Source organism: Sturnira hondurensis, unplaced genomic scaffold (genome assembly GCF_014824575.4).
Source record: "Sturnira hondurensis isolate 20B ecotype Veracruz unplaced genomic scaffold, ASM1482457v3 Scaffold0001074, whole genome shotgun sequence".
Classification (NCBI taxonomy): domain Eukaryota; kingdom Metazoa; phylum Chordata; class Mammalia; order Chiroptera; family Phyllostomidae; genus Sturnira; species Sturnira hondurensis.
The window spans coordinates 1,022,076-1,038,024 of record NW_028073705.1 but is presented as its reverse complement, the minus strand read 5'-3'; the positions used below and the strand labels follow the sequence as shown (position 1 = coordinate 1,038,024).

At 38.1% G+C, this 15,949-nt stretch overlaps 1 protein-coding gene and 1 pseudogene across 1 annotated transcript in view; one reads left to right on the top strand and one right to left on the bottom strand.

Moving 5' to 3' along the window:
- ENOX1 (ecto-NOX disulfide-thiol exchanger 1) overlaps nt 1–15,949 on the bottom strand; it is a 285,256-nt gene that overhangs the window by 262,100 nt on the left and 7,207 nt on the right. The gene's annotated exons all lie outside the window — the stretch shown is intronic.
- On the top strand, nt 8,102–9,379 carry LOC118996938 (replication factor C subunit 5-like; annotated as a pseudogene).

The following is a 15,949-nucleotide window of genomic DNA, read 5'->3' as shown; positions in this document are numbered from 1 at the left end:
AAACTCCACTAAGGCCAATTTTGTGAGCACATCTTCACACCAACTATTCCCCCACACCCAAAGTGCATATTCCGATCTGTTTTTTTAATCTCTATCAGTATTTTGGTTTAATTCATTGTTGGTACAAATGGCACCAGAATAATAAATTAGGTGGTGCGAGCCTGTGTATGGCAAGGGTTTCTCTGTAGCATGGATGTTCTGGTCTGTAAACTGCTGTGGTCCAGCAGATTAAACAGACAGAACAGATAGTCATCTTGCTGTCTTAATCCAGCAAACAAAGTTCAGGACAATGGCAGAGGCTTTTGGAAATTCTGTTTGCCATTAGAGCATACACTTGGGAACCAAGGAAATGAGAGGATCATTTTAGGAAGGACAGCAAATTAAAGAGAACATGTGAATTAGTACTGAAAATGTGATGCAGAATAAAATAGAGGTTAGAGTTGTATCATTCCAATCAGAGTTGTATTAAGCTCAAACTGTTTCTGAATTTGCAAGTGCTTTGCTAAATTAAATTGCAAAAATTAGTGCACATGAGGAGAAAAAGTGATTTCTGAAATATATTAAGTACAATGGTTATAAATTTATATATGAAATCCAGAAAAGTACATTTTCTCCATGATATATGATCACAGTTTTGTTATGTATATAAGCAATAGGGGCTCAACATGAAGGCTAACCAAAGCATTTAGCTCCAAAGCATGGCTCATCTTTTCCACTGCAGCAAACAACATGCACGGTATTAATAAGAGGTACATGACTCATGCCTCACTAATGTGAGGGGAGAGGTATTAGAATTAGAACAAAAAAGCAGTTAAGTGAGCTATTCTTCAGTTTCTTCCCTTTACCTAAAACAAAACAACACAACTGACCAGCTATTAGTTAATAACATATTTAAAGTTTGCTCAGAGGAAGAAATTAATAGCAGTAACAAGATGCTGAGGTTAACAGAAGATCGTCTATTTACCTACATATACTTAAATAGGAAACTGCAGCACATTTGATCAGAAAGTCTATTTTTCTCTTCCTCCCTCCCTTCCTCCCTCCTTTCCTTCCTTCCCTCCCTCCTTCCTTTGTTGTTCAGAGAACACTTTTTTAGATATGGGTGTTTTTAAATTCTGATCAGAACTGGCAGCTGTAAAAGAGCTGGGGAAATAATGGAGACTCCAGGACTGATGTGACACATTCATGAACACCAAGAATTGTTAATGAAGGAACAATGTCCACATTAGATTTGAAATAAGGTTTTCATTGTGGGTGTTCTTATGGCAAATGGAGTATACATGGATTTTACTTTATACTTAGTAAATGACATATATGTTAAAAAACCCACCACGATTAAATAGAAAATAAAAGCAAATTGTTGATCACAGATTTTTCTTCTATATTTATAGAAGTGTGGCAGTTTTTTTAATTGTATTTCATTTTACTTAAATGTCATCTATGAGGCATGTCAGTCATGACCTAAAGCTGTCCTTTTGTATTACCTGGAGAAATTTTTACTTGTTTGATATGTTTAAAACTGAAAAATAATCAAATTTAGAGCTTTTGGGGAGAAAGATATTAAGCTTCCACATTTGCAAACTGAACTATCACAAATGAATATAAAAACATTTGACAGTATAGAGTATAAGAAAATTCAGTGGAGTGATGACTACTTAATTTGCATTTTTAGGCTAAAGTTGATCTCTTCTCTTCAGATAGTGTAAGTTTCTAGCATCACAGAGACATGCACAGCTTCCAGTTGCTCTTGGGTAGCCTCCAAGCTCCTTCAGTATTTGCCTTCTTGTCACCTTGGCAACCTCAGTTGCTACAACTCCCTTTCCCCTAGAGCTCCCAGAACACAGAGCTCATTACTCTCCCTTGAGCCTGAGAAGCATTATCCTCTCAGTGACTTTGCACTTGTGGTTCCCCCAGATACATGTACAACAACCCTGCTTGCTCCTCTTAGTCCCTTCTCTGCTGAAATATCACCCTCTGTAGGAAGGCCTATCCTGACCTACCTAAAATAGCATCTTCACTTACCTTCTGTCTTCCTATCAGTTCTATTTCTCTATAGAATTTCTCAGTCTCAAAGGGTCTATTACATAATTATTTCTTCAGTAAGTTGGGCATCCACAAGGACAGGCTGACTTTTAAAACTTTGAAGTATTTTTCCTCCTAAGTCTCCATCAGGCAAAACAGTGTCTGGTACACAGCAGACATGCATCCTCCCTTCCCTCCCCACATACACATTCACTGAATAAATATTATGTGTGTGTATGTTGCATATGTGTACATAGTTGCACACACACCATAAAATACTGTATTGTGTTTTTTATTTTCTGTATTTCATGATGCTTTGACATATGTGGCATTACTGATACTAGAGGGCTAGCCTGTTCCTAGAGGTAGCAAATCACACACCTGGAAGCACACACTTCAAATGCAAACCAACATTCCAGAGCTCATACCCTCAATCATCTCTCTTGTGGGGCTCACATACCAAACCACTATCCTTCAGCACCAGGAACTAGACAAACAGAGCCAGCCCCTATACCTCAGAGCCTTGAAATTTTTCAGACTTGCCAATCTTAAGGCTGTATATCCTGCTTTACCAGTTCTTCCCCAGGGAAACCACCGTGAAACCTCTTGCCAACACTTTCTCTTCACTCCCTCTGCACCCAACAGGCCCCGGTGCCTCCAGTGTGGCCTCCTATGCTGTGGGCATGTTCTCTCCTCTCAGGAACTCTAACAGACTATCTTTTCTGGGGCCATCTTCGCCTGATCTCTTGGATTCACCATACTGAACAATAGTAAAGTTTATACTTTCAAATGTACATATACAAATTTGTTCAATGACTCAATTAAGCAAATGAAATTCACGGTATCTTAAAGAAAAATGGTATATAATCGTCACCAGGGTAACGTTTCCCTGGACCCACAAGAAAGAAAATGCCTGTGACTCTATAAGAACTCATATGAAATTTAGCTCTCATCTTGGCTCTGACATTAATTTACAGGTTGTTTTTGTGCTTATTGTTGACTTTCAATTTGAACCTCAAGCTTTTTTGAGGTCTACGGACCATTAACTCAAGGAAGAAAGCAACCCTGCCTTCTTCTTTTTGCTTAACACAAATGATTAACAGTAGACATCAAATTCCAATAAATTATTTCTAAAACACATACAGGTTTATTTGCTTTAAATATAAGGAAATAATAAGACCTACCCATAATTTTCCAAATTATACAGGAAGCTCTAAAAATAATGAGAACCCATTTGCACCACTTGAAGCACCCAGGGAGTTTTTTAAACACATTAGAGCACAGTTGTTGTCTTTTCATTCCAAGAAAATCTAGTTCATTTTGTTCCATGGCCCATAGTCAGATGCCTCGATAGTCTCTGCTGGAACACACCTCAGGCAGCATTAAGCCTGGGACTGACAGGCAGGGCAGCTGTGGAAACTGATCCTGAGAAGCTGACCTTTGATTCACCCTCACGGTAGGCTCAGAGGAATGTGCTGGGTGGTTACCCATTATTTGCACCTGGTAAGGTGGAACACCTGAGGCTCCAGTTTTTCAACACAGTAAGGAAGGGCCAGAAAGATAGAAGGACATCCACAGGGATGGCAAAGAGAGCTCTTGAGAGCTTCACCCCACAGTTGCTGTTTTGGCAGGAGAGCCTGCACTAGGATTTGATAGGCAGGAAAGCTTAACTGCCTAAAGGGGAATGTGCCAAGAAGCCTCCCATTCTATGCAGCTGTCTTCACACGGGCAAACTCATGCCACCTGTACTAAATTACACAGCTCTTTCCAACACAGTCACTTTGCTGACAAACACCTATACCCAAATAGAAATATCTGACTCTGATTAAGGTATTAGTAATATTAAAAGAATAATTTTCTCAAAACTTTAGAAAGGCCTTAAGGCTTCACTCACATGTTTTTCAAATAAGTGCACCTATTAAAAATTTACGTGAGAGGAGAGAGGTCCATTAGCTTCCTTTCTCACTGTTGGCGCAGGCTGCCTCCTATATGCGTCACTCATCGCCATTCCCCGAGCATCATTCCTCCTTTTGCTCTACGCATCCTTCCTTTTAGGCTCCATCAAGGCCCAACTTGTCTGTGAAACCTTATAAGACCAACTCTTCATGCCTGTCTGCTCCTTCTAATGACAGAATTCCTCATGGGTGATATGTCTGAGAGTATAATATGAGACATGAATTAATTATTTTAATTTTTAATAGTTGTGTTTACATTGAGCCATGAAATTAATATTTTGGTGGATTAAAAAATAGTCAAATATGGGCAGTTCCATTAAGTTCAAACTCATATATATCAGGAAGAAGAATCCTAAGGTTTTGCTGATATTAGGCTTAGAAAGGGGCTAGAATAGATACTTTCTTATGTATATATAAATGAGTAAATAAACATTCTGATGGCACAGGTATAGCAAGTTAAGCTGGCACCCAAAAATAAACTGCAGAACAATTGTATTTTCACAATAAATATTCCATAGACCCCTTTGTTTGTCTGTGTGTGTTTTCTCTCCAACTAATTTCCCAGACATTGAAAGGTAGGGAGCAATTTGAATGATCGAATGAATCCTCAGCATACACAGCACACAGACCTATGATAGGGCTTCGTGTGGTCACTTATGATGATGACATCTCTTCAGAAAATACAATTTGTTTTCCTTCCTGCTATTTATTCTAACACTGAAAACTGATGGACCGTGCTGTTCCTGCCAGGAAGCTTGAGACCTGTAGCAATTTAAAACCCAGGGCTCTTAGTAGTACTGCATGTTACAAACTGCCAAAAAGTATTAAAATACTGTGTGGTCTGTTGAACAGAACATGGTTGACCATCTGGACTCACTATATTTAGCTGCATAATGTGCATAGTCTCCTTCACATCCCAGTTCTAATAGACAATGTCACACACACAGGTGGGGGAAAAGAGACTGTGGGGAGCCAGGTCCTCCTAAAATATCCTCTTGGCACCTGTCCTCTCAGCACAGCTACTGTCCACTGCAACCAGCACCAGGCCCAGTTAAATACTACTCTTTAAACAATGAGCCTGGGTCTTTTGAAATTAACTAATGTGACTCATAAATCTCTTTTTGAAAAATGTATAAAATATTAAATACAGTTGTCATTCTGAAAGCTCTAATAACTGGTGATTTTTAAAGAAAAACACGGCAGTTAAGAAAAAATTATGCCTAGTAACCTGTCTTTATTGTCATTTATACAGTATGTCTCCTCAGTAGGGGGTCAGTTACTAGATGTTGCAACCAATTATATTTTTAAAATATTGTAAAAATGTATAATGAGGAGAGGGGAAAGGTGTTATTTCCATCTCGGTGTCAGGGAAGCAAAGATTAATATGGGCTGAATCTTGAAGGACAAAGAAGACCTCACTAGGAAGAGGGAGGAAAAGTGGGCAGACCTCTGGAGAAGGGCACGGCAAACTCCAAGATTTGCATGCAGCGTGTGGAGGCTACTGCAAGGCCAGAGCTGGCTCTCTCTTGACTCCTTTACTTTTCAGTGAGGTTATTCGGACTGTACTGCTCTCCACATCTATATCATGACAATGGTAGATTTATTCTCTAAAGTGTTGCTTTGAGAAAAATGTCAAGGGATTTAAATTCATGCTTCCTAGGTAAAATGTTTTTCTACAAAAAAAATCTAGTTTATCAACTAGAAACCAAAGTGAGCTCTTTTATAAAAGATGGGCTGAATAGAGAAATCTTGACAATGTAAATACATATTTATTCACTGTCATAAAATACTAAAACTACTACTTTACTGCTCAAAGCATAATATCATTTTAGTAGAAAGAAAATAAAGCACACTTTTACAGCATAGAAAGTAATCTCAGAATTAATTAGCCAAGAGACCAAAAAATACACAAGCTATCATGATTTTAAGACAGCTTTAAATAAAGCCAGGGAGAACTGATTTACAATGGTTTAATTAAGGCCAGGTTAGGAATGACAGGAATCTTGTTTGCAACCTTGGAGAGCTGGGAAGAACTACATAACAGCCTTAGTATTGACCAACTGTAAGAAAAAGTCATTGACAACAAGAAGATAACAGAACTCATAAAACAAATTATTATACCAGCCTGGCATTGATAATAGTGAGGACAGGGAACATTAATTCCAATCAGATCCATGTCACTGGCTTATAAAATAAATTTTAAAAACTTAGTGAAGTTTTGTTGTCATAATCCTAGTGAATGAAGAGGGGGTATCACTATAGAAATCACTGTGTCTTTACAAGAACTTCTATTCCCAAAGGAAGAGAAATAAATGGAAACACTGATAGAAAAGTAAGGACAGTAAAAAGGGGGCAGGGAGAAATCTTAGAACACTGGAGAGGCCTAAATCTAGAAGGACTATACCTGAATATTTTAGAAAAATATCAAAGGTAGTACATGGAATATATTTCAAAATATCCAAAGGCAAGAAACACACTTTTATATCCAAAAGAAAAATAAACACACTTTTTGAGAAGGCCACTAACAATAAATAACAAGATGACAGAATTGTTCAAATCCCATTTTGTGTCTCCCTCTGCAAGCAAAGTAATCTACAAATTAGGAAAAGTCTAATAAACAATACAGGCATGAAAGTTTAGCCCAAGATCATGGTAGAAATAGGGAGAGGAAAGACATTAGAGCTAGTAGCAGATATCCTCAGAACGAAAAGCAAGTGTAAGATTCAATCCTGGAACCAAGGTGATAATGCCACTAAATTAAATGTTAACCACTTTCCTCTCTTGCAAATCTGAGTTTGTAGCATATCTACTAGGTTATTTGACCTTGAGAACTTCACTCAACATTGGAAACTACCCATAATTACTGAAAATCCAGAGTTGGTGTCTGTTTTGGAATGGCAAATTACCAGCATTGTGACTTGGGTAAAACAATAAAGGGTGAGAGGAAAGAAAGGAAAGGACCTAGTTAAAGAACACATATGAATGATCCATGGACATAGACAACAAGGTAGGATTGACTGTGGGAGCAGGGCAGGGGGTAGGTGGGGCAGCGGAGAGCAATGGGGGAAAATTGAGACAACTGTAATAAAAAACAATTTAAAAAAAGAAAATATAAAAGAAGAAAAGAGAGAGGTTAAAAGTAATCTTCACATATTAGAAGGAAAGCAAGTACAGATGATAGTCTAGGTTAGTTAAATAAGATGTCAAAGAAGAATTAGGACCAATGAGTAGGAGATACAGCAAATTGGTTTCAGGTTTATTCATTCTTTTTCCCATCAGTTCAGGGAATATTTAGTTAATCTCTACTATGCATAGTACCATTTTAAGTTCTGGGTAAACAAAAAACTCACTCCAAAAAAGGGAGGGCTAGACAGATAAGTTAGTATATAGGTAGGTATGTAGATAAATGGGTACATTAATTACAACACAGGTTAATAGAAAGAACACAATGGAAGAACCAGTCAACTCTGCCAGTAGAAGAGATTTTAGATTTTCCTGAAGAATGGATGATGAAAATGGGAGGGTTGATTATTAGTATTAAAAGAAATTTTTTAAAAGTGTTTTAGATCTGGCTGGTGTGGCTTAGTGGATTGAGTGCTGGACTGTGAATCAAGGGGAACCAGTTTGATTCCCAGTCTGGGCACAGGCCTGGGCTGAGGATTACGTCCCCAGGAGGGGGCAATCAAGAGGCAACCACACATTGATGTTTCTCTTCCTCTCTTTCTCCTTCCCTTCCCCTTTTTCTAACAATGAATAAAGACAATCTTTTTTCAAAAAGTGTTTTAGGCATCAACAACACATGAGCTAAGAAACTCAGGTGAAAAGTGTATGGCATGGTGTAGAAAAGTGAGTAATTTTGTTTAACTAGAACTTTAGGGACAGATGGTGAATAGTAGGGAATGGTACTGATATTAGTCAGACCATGCTAAAAAGTTTGAGTTCCATGGACAGTGGAGGCCTAATGGAGTATTTTAAATTGAGAGTAACAGGATCAAATCTGTAATTCAGAATGATAGTCTTACTAAAGTGGAGTGTAAGCTCACAAGGAGAGAAGCTCAAGGCAGCATAACCTATTTCAAGGCAATTACTAGAATCTGTGGAAGTTGAGGCAGCAGCTGTGGAGAATGGAGACAGGAATAGATTTGAGAGATATTTCTAAAGATAGAAAGACAGCATCTGAGCAGCTGGAATACAGTGATGATGGTCCAAGAAGGCAATCCTCAAAAACTATCCACAGATTTCTTGGTCAGTGACCTGGTAGATAAAAATGGGGATTTTTCAAGGCATGAAAACAGTTAAGTTATTTGTTTAGTTCATTTAAAAAGGAGAAAATGTAGAGATCTGTGCAGACCCCCAGGGGACTACATGACTCCAGTAGACCCAGACATCTTCATCACCTTGCCAGGGACACCTCAGGGCACAAGCAGCAGCAGCAGCCCTTGGCACCCCAGATCAGGAACCTGCCGTGGGTTGAAAAATACTGGCCACAGACACAAAATGATCTTTCTCATTAGGACATTGCAAGTGCTATTAAAAATTTATCAGTGAATACCAACTTCTCTTTGGTCCTCCAGGGACAGGAAAGACACCCACCATTCTAGCCTGGGTGAAACAGCTGTACAAAGACAAAGACTTCAGCTCCATGGTCTTGAAGCTGAACGCTCCAGACAAAGAATAGGTATAATCCAGGGACTAAATCTGAGCTTTGCTAGCACAAGGACAATATTTAAGAAATGCTTTAAACTAATGATACTGGATGAAGATGATGCCACGACTGAAGATGCCCAGGATGCCTTGGGGAGAGTGACTGAGAAATTTACTAAAAATACCAGATCTTGCCTCATCTGTAACTATCTGTCAAAGATCATCCCCACCTTGCAGTCCTGCTGTATAAGGTTCTGATTTGGTCCCCTAACTCCTGAACTGATGGTTCCAGGCCTGGAACATATTGTAAAGAGAAAGTTGATATGAGTGAAGATGGGATGAAAGCACTTGTGACTCTTTCCATGGAGATGTGCAATGGGCTCTGATCATATGAGAGTACCAATATAGTCTTTGGAAAAGTGACAGAGGAGACCTTCTACACCTGTGCAGGGCATCTTCTCAGGTCAGACATTGCCAACATTCTGGACTGGATGTTGAATCAAGACTTCACCCCAGCCTACAGAAATATTATAGCGTGAAAAATGCTGAAGGGGTTGGCATTACATGATATCCTGACAGAGATACACTTGTTAATACATAGCATTGACTTTCCATCTTCAATTTGAATACATTTATTGAGTGAAATGGCAGAAATTGAGTACAGACTTCCTGTTGGCACCAATGAGAAGATTCAGCTGAGTTCCCTCATTGCAGCCTTTCAAGTCACCAGAGACCTGAGTGTCACAGAGACTCACTGAGGGCCATTTGCTGCAATTCTGAGGCCCAGCAGTGACTAGACAACTGGGGACTTGGTTATGGGGTGAACTGCCACTTGGGGCCAGGTGATAAAATCACAATCACCCCAACTCTTGGAAAACTATTGTTCCAGGCATGGGTAGAGAGACACATAAAAAGCATGTTGTTTTTGGCTGTCTGCAGTGGAGATGTGCAAAACAGTTTTAACATATAGTTGTCTTATTGTACTGCCCACTTGTGTTCTATAGGGAGTAAAAACCAAACACCTTTATTTCAATCTTCAGGCTTTTACCCTTCAGTTGCTTGGATGACAGGAAGTTAGTCTACCCCATTTCACTTTGGACACTAAAGCTTTCAAATCTATATGGCCCACATCTTCCAACTCCAGATAAAGAGAACACCTTCAAAATCAAGTGCAATCTGAGACACTGTCCATGTATCTACTTTTAGAATAGATGTTAACAGATTTCTGGCCAAAACTATTACACTCATAAAATGGACTTAATTCTCTTACTTTAGAAACTGGTTTTTATTTTTCCTCTTGAAGGAGAGGAGTTACTACCAGGTCCCTAACGGTGGGTGGACAGTAAATCTTCAATTTATGCCATTAGGGGCCAGATGTTGTACAACACCCATGTGCATTTAATGCAGGTAGTGCACGGGAGATGAAGCCTGACTCTAAACCTGCACCTGCCAGAAAGATTAGGACCTGTGTGCCTCTGTAGCATTTTACAGCAGTCATGCTATATTTACGTCATTCTTCATAATGGAAATAAAGCAGCTTTCTCGTTTAAACAGAAGGAGAAAACATAAGCTTTCTACAGAGGAATTAAATACTTTCCTTACTGAACTTATATAACATATGGAGGCGTATTTGTCCTCCTGGCAGATACCTGCTTCTCTCAGCAGCCACAAAGCTGGCCTCTGTGCCTGGCACACACCTCTCAAATCTGAAGGACATTTTAGTCAGTTGAGAAGTTTTTTTTTTAAATACATGCTTCTCTCCACCCCCAGCAGATTTTAACTCTGTGGATCTGATGTGTGGAGGAGGCATTATTAAATAGTTCCTAAGAAGATTCTAATGTCCATCAATATTTAACAGTCACTGTAGTACACAGTGAATAAAATTTTGATAAATTAATTAGAAGAAAGAATGGAAGGAGAAAAGTTCAGGAAGGTTTCCTGAAACTTTTGAAGAAATATCTGGTTGACCCTCTGTATTCAACAGTATAATATTTATATGTTTTTTCTTTTTCTATTTTGTTTTTTAAAATTTTGTTTTTCAGTTCAGATTACATTCAATATTTTGTATTATTTTGTATTAGTTTCAGGTATACACCATAGTGGTTAGATAATTATATAATTTACAAAGTGATCCCCCTGATACTTCCAGTATCCACCTGGCACTATACACAGTTGTTACAATATTACAGGGCATATTTTCTATGTTGTACTTTATATCCCCATGATAATTTTGTAACTACTAATTTGCACATCTTAATCCCTTTACCTTTTCACTCAACCCACCTCCCCTCTGGCGACCATCAATTTGTTCTCTGTATGAGTCTGTTTCACTTTCGTTTATTTTGTTCTTTAGATTCCACATATAAGTGAAACCATATGGCATTTGTCTTTCTCTGACTATTTCACTTAGTATAATACCCTCTAGGTTCATCCATGCTGTTGCAAATGGTACGATTTTATTCTGTTTAAAAAAAATTAAATGTATTGGGGTGACATTGGTTAACAAGATTATGTGTTTCAAGTGTACAGTTTTATGATCCCTGATCTGTATATCTATTGTGCGACCCCCACCAAAGTCAAATTGTCCTTCTTCACCATATATTTGGCCCCCTTTACCCTTTACTACTCCCCAACCTCCTTTTCTCTGGCAACCACTATACTATTGCCTGCGTCTATGAGTTTTTGTTTATTTGACGATGTGGTTCATATAACAATGGAATAGTACTCAGCCCTAAGAAAAGATAAAATACTGCCATTCCCAACAATATGGATGTACCTTAAGGACATCATGCTAAGGGAAATAAGATAGTCAGAAAATGACAAGAATCAGGACTTCTGGCCAAGATAGAGGTATAAGTAGATACACTGTGCCTCCTTGCACAACCAAAATAACGACAACAACAATTTAGAAACAAAATAGCAATCAAAACTGACAGAAAATTGACCTGTCTGGAAGTCAGACAATGAAGAAGTTAAAATAGACACATTCATCCAGACCAGTAAGAGGGGCAGAGTCGGGCAGCTGGATGGAGAGGGATCACTGCATAAAAAACAGTGGTGCCAGGCATGAAAGTCACCTTGGACTCACAAGATGGCAGTGGGGGGACCCTGGGCACACAGGCAGTGGCTGGCAAAACCCAGGTGTGGGATGGCAATGGGCAGACTCAGCAAGGCAACAATTGTGGAGCCGGGCACATCACACAAGGTGGCTGACCAGACATTCCCACATTCGCTTGTACATAAACCAGGTGAAATTGGGGAGCAAGACAGCACAACCTGGTGCATGGGAATAAAGCCTCAAAACACCGATTGAAAACACCTGTGGAGGTTGAGGTTCTGGGAGAAACTCCCAGCCTCACAGGAGAGTTCACTGGAGAGACCCACAGGGTCCTAGAATGTATACAAGCCCAGCCACACAGGAATCAGAACCAGAAAGGCCCAGTTTGCTTGGGTGAAGTGGTGGAAGGGAATGAGATCCAATGGAGAGCAGAACAAAATCCATTGTTCCCTCTTGGACCCCGCCCCCACATATTGCATCACAACCCAGTGACTGGATTGCCCTGCCCTGGCAAACACCTAAGGCTCTGCCCCTCATACATAACAGGCATGGCAAGACAAAAAAAAATGACCTAAATGGAAGAACAGATCAAAGCTCCACAGCAAATACAACTAAGCGATGAGGAGATAGCCAACCTATCAGATGCACAGTTCAAAGCACTGTGAGCACATCAGGATGCTCACAGAATTGGTTGAATATGGTTGCAAATTAGATGAAAAAATGAAGGCTACACTAAGTGAAATGAAGGAAAATGCACAGGGAACCAATAGTGATGGGAAGAAAACTGGGACTCAAATGAATAGAGTGAATCAGAAGGAAGAAACAACCAACCAAACAGAAAAGAATGAAGAAACAAAACAAAAAAATGAGAAGAGGCTTATGAACCTCCAGGACATCTTTAAACGTGCCAACATCCAAATTATAGGGGTACCAGAAGGGGAAGAGGAAAAGCAACAAGTGGAAAAGTTATTTGAACAAATAATGATGGAGAACTTCCCCAATCTGGCAAAGGAAATAGACTTTCAGGAAGTCCAGGAAGCTCAGAGAATCCCAAAGAAGTTGGACACAATGAGGAACACAGCAAGGTACAACATACTTACATTAGCCAATATAAAAGTGAAGGAGAGAATTCTAGAAGCAGCAAGAAATAAAGAGACAGTAACCTACAAAGGAGTTCCCATGAGACTGTCAGCTGATTTCTCAAAAGAAAGCTTACAGGCAAGAAAGAAGGGGCTGGAAACTTTGCAGGGCTGGAAAGAAGTATTCAAAGTCATGAAAGGCAAGGATCTATATCCACGATTGCTCTATCCATCAAAGCTTTCATCTAGAATGGAGGGGCAGATAATGTGCTTCTCAGATAAGGTCAAGTTAAACGAGTTCATCATCACCAAGCTCTTATTTTATGAAATGCTAAAGGGACTTATCTAAGAAAAAGAAGATCAAAAACATGTATAGCAAAATGACAGCAAACTCATAATTACTAACAACCATACCTAAAACAAAAAGAGAAAGAAACTAAGAAAACAACTAGAATAGGAAGAGAATCACAAAAGCGGAGATCACATGAGGGGTTAGCAACAGGGAAGTGGGGGGAGGAGACAGGGGAAAAAGGTATAGAGAATAAGTAGCATAGATGGTAGGTGTAAAATAGATGGGGGGGCAAGAATAGTATGGGAAATGTAGAAGCTAAAGAACTTATGACACATGGACATGAACTGAAGGGCCTCCCAATGTGTATGGGAGAGTGTGTACATGGTGGAGGGGAATGAAGGGGGAAAATAGGACAACTGTAATAGCATAATCAATAAAATATATTTTTTAAAATGCCAAGAATCATGATTTCACTCATAAGTGAGATTTCATTATTTTTTATGTCCAAGTAATATTCCATTATACATATGTACCAAAAATATTTATACACTTGTTTGTTGATGGGTAGTTGGGTTGCTTCCATATCTTGGCTTATTTTAAATAACTCTGCAATGAACAGAGAGTTGTATACATTTTTCTAAATAGTGTATCTGAAGAAACTCAATAGCATAGTTTTGACTGAGAAGTTTGCAAGAGGGCCTTTCAGATCTTTCAGTCTTAGGATTCGTGAATGTTATGGTATCCCTAGTTTTGATTCTCACAGGCAGAGCACTGGCTGAGTGATCATTGGTCTGACTTGATAATTCTTACATCTCTTACATTATTAATGGCCATCCTCTTTTATGGTAACCTGTTCTTTAACCTCATGTTTTATGTATTTGTAAATACTTATTTTCTTCAATGTCTGTCTCTTCTATTAGACTGAGGTCTAATGCATTATTTCCATGCATTGTTTCTTTTGCTCATCATTATTTATCTAGCACCTAACTAGCAAAACATAGGTGTTCAGTGAATAAATGATCAATGAGCCAGATTTTATTGTGAAAGTTTTTAGACCTCATTGTATCATGTTCAACATGCCTAAAGATCTGTCTACAAGTAAATTATAGACCCAGAATATGGTTTCAGAAAAAAAAATATACAGCTAGAGGCAAGATATTTTTAGATTTTTTGATGATATATAAGATTGTTCCTTATATGAAATATATCAAACTACAAATAGAGGATAGATGTCTAATAGGGTAAAATAGGCACAGATATATAACCTGAGAAATAAAATTTAAAGCTTGGTCTTATCCCTTATCTAGATATAGGAAGTGTTAGCCTCAAGTCTTTGTGTCAGGAAGAACCTGAAACTTTCATAGTATTTATAGGTTAATTATCAGGTATAACAATTATAAGTGAACTAATGGAAACCCAAAGTTCATTATTAGCACAACAATTAACAGTTAGAAAACCTGTGGCTAACTTGAAGTGGGAGAAGTGTTGAAACTCTCTATAGTAATTGTGATTAATGTGCTAAATATTTGCTGATAGTACTTATTACAATATTTAATTATATTAATTCATGACACATTTTGACATTTTATTGCCCTGAGCCTAAATGTAAATTTTTATACAGAGATTATAAAATCAGAATTCTCTTATACTCAAAATTTGCCAAGCACCTTCTAAATGACATCACTTTCACATATATCATCTCATCTAACTCTCAATAAATTTATAAAACAGAAGCTAAAAATCAGAGTAAACTTAGATGTATGCATAAAATTGAAATACTGTAAAAAGAGTTAATTATAATTTTAAAAATCCATGAGGTATCATTTTAATCCAGGTGAAAATGAATATTATATTTATGAAAATATATTTCTATGAAAATACTAAATAACCAGAATGCTAGCATAGTATGTTCTAATTAATGCTATAATTTGGACAACTAAAGAGAAAATATTGTTTCAACTGTATTATCAAAAAGATGTTAAAATCAGTAATAACATATATTAATAGCATGTGCCCTTTCATACAATACACTGAGAAGGGTATATCGCCTCTGTGGTATTCTTGCCAAAATTCTCTAACCTCGTGAGAGAACATCAGACAAAGAAAACTCAAAAATATCCTACGAATAACTAACCAGTACTCTTGAAAACTGTCATGGCTATGAAAGGTAAAGAAAGACTGAAGAACTGTCCTATTCATTTCTGATACTTCTGATGTATTCAGGTCATCATTCTGAAGCAGATCAGCAGTCGGTACATAGTACTGGATGAATAGATGCATGTTTAAGAGATTGGAATAATTCCATACTGCATCCAAAATGTTAGTTACATTCTATGCAAGCTTGTTTTTGTATTATTTGCAATAACCCCCTTATGAATCAAAGAAAAAAATCCCCTATGAACGAACCAGACGCTCTAGTTAACTGATTGCCAATTATTTTATATTAAGCTAAACTTACATCTCATCTCTCACAAAGGCTGTATGTTTTTCTATATAAGTATATCAGCTCAAATTATTAGAATTATGATGGTTATTTCCATTGTTCAAACAGAAAATGAGACAAAGAGGAAAAAATGAAAGTGCAGAGTGTGTGTGGAACTGAAACAAGAAGGAAGAAAACACTATTCCCTTAAAGCACACTCATTAACCTGGGACTTCTACTAGATGCTCCAGGCTAGAAGTGAGCAGCTGGCTTCTAAACAGATTTTAATTTTTAATCCAGTGGAACAGGTCAGATGCAGCTTTCTCACCTGGAGGCCCTGTCCCAAAACCTACTTGCCCCAGGGCAGTACTGAGTGTCTGCTGGTAATGGTCAGCTTTTGGTAAATGTAATCTCCAGGCAATCACTCAGCTCTGTGTATTCTGATCCCAAGGAGCAGTCATAAAAGTTGGATGAGAT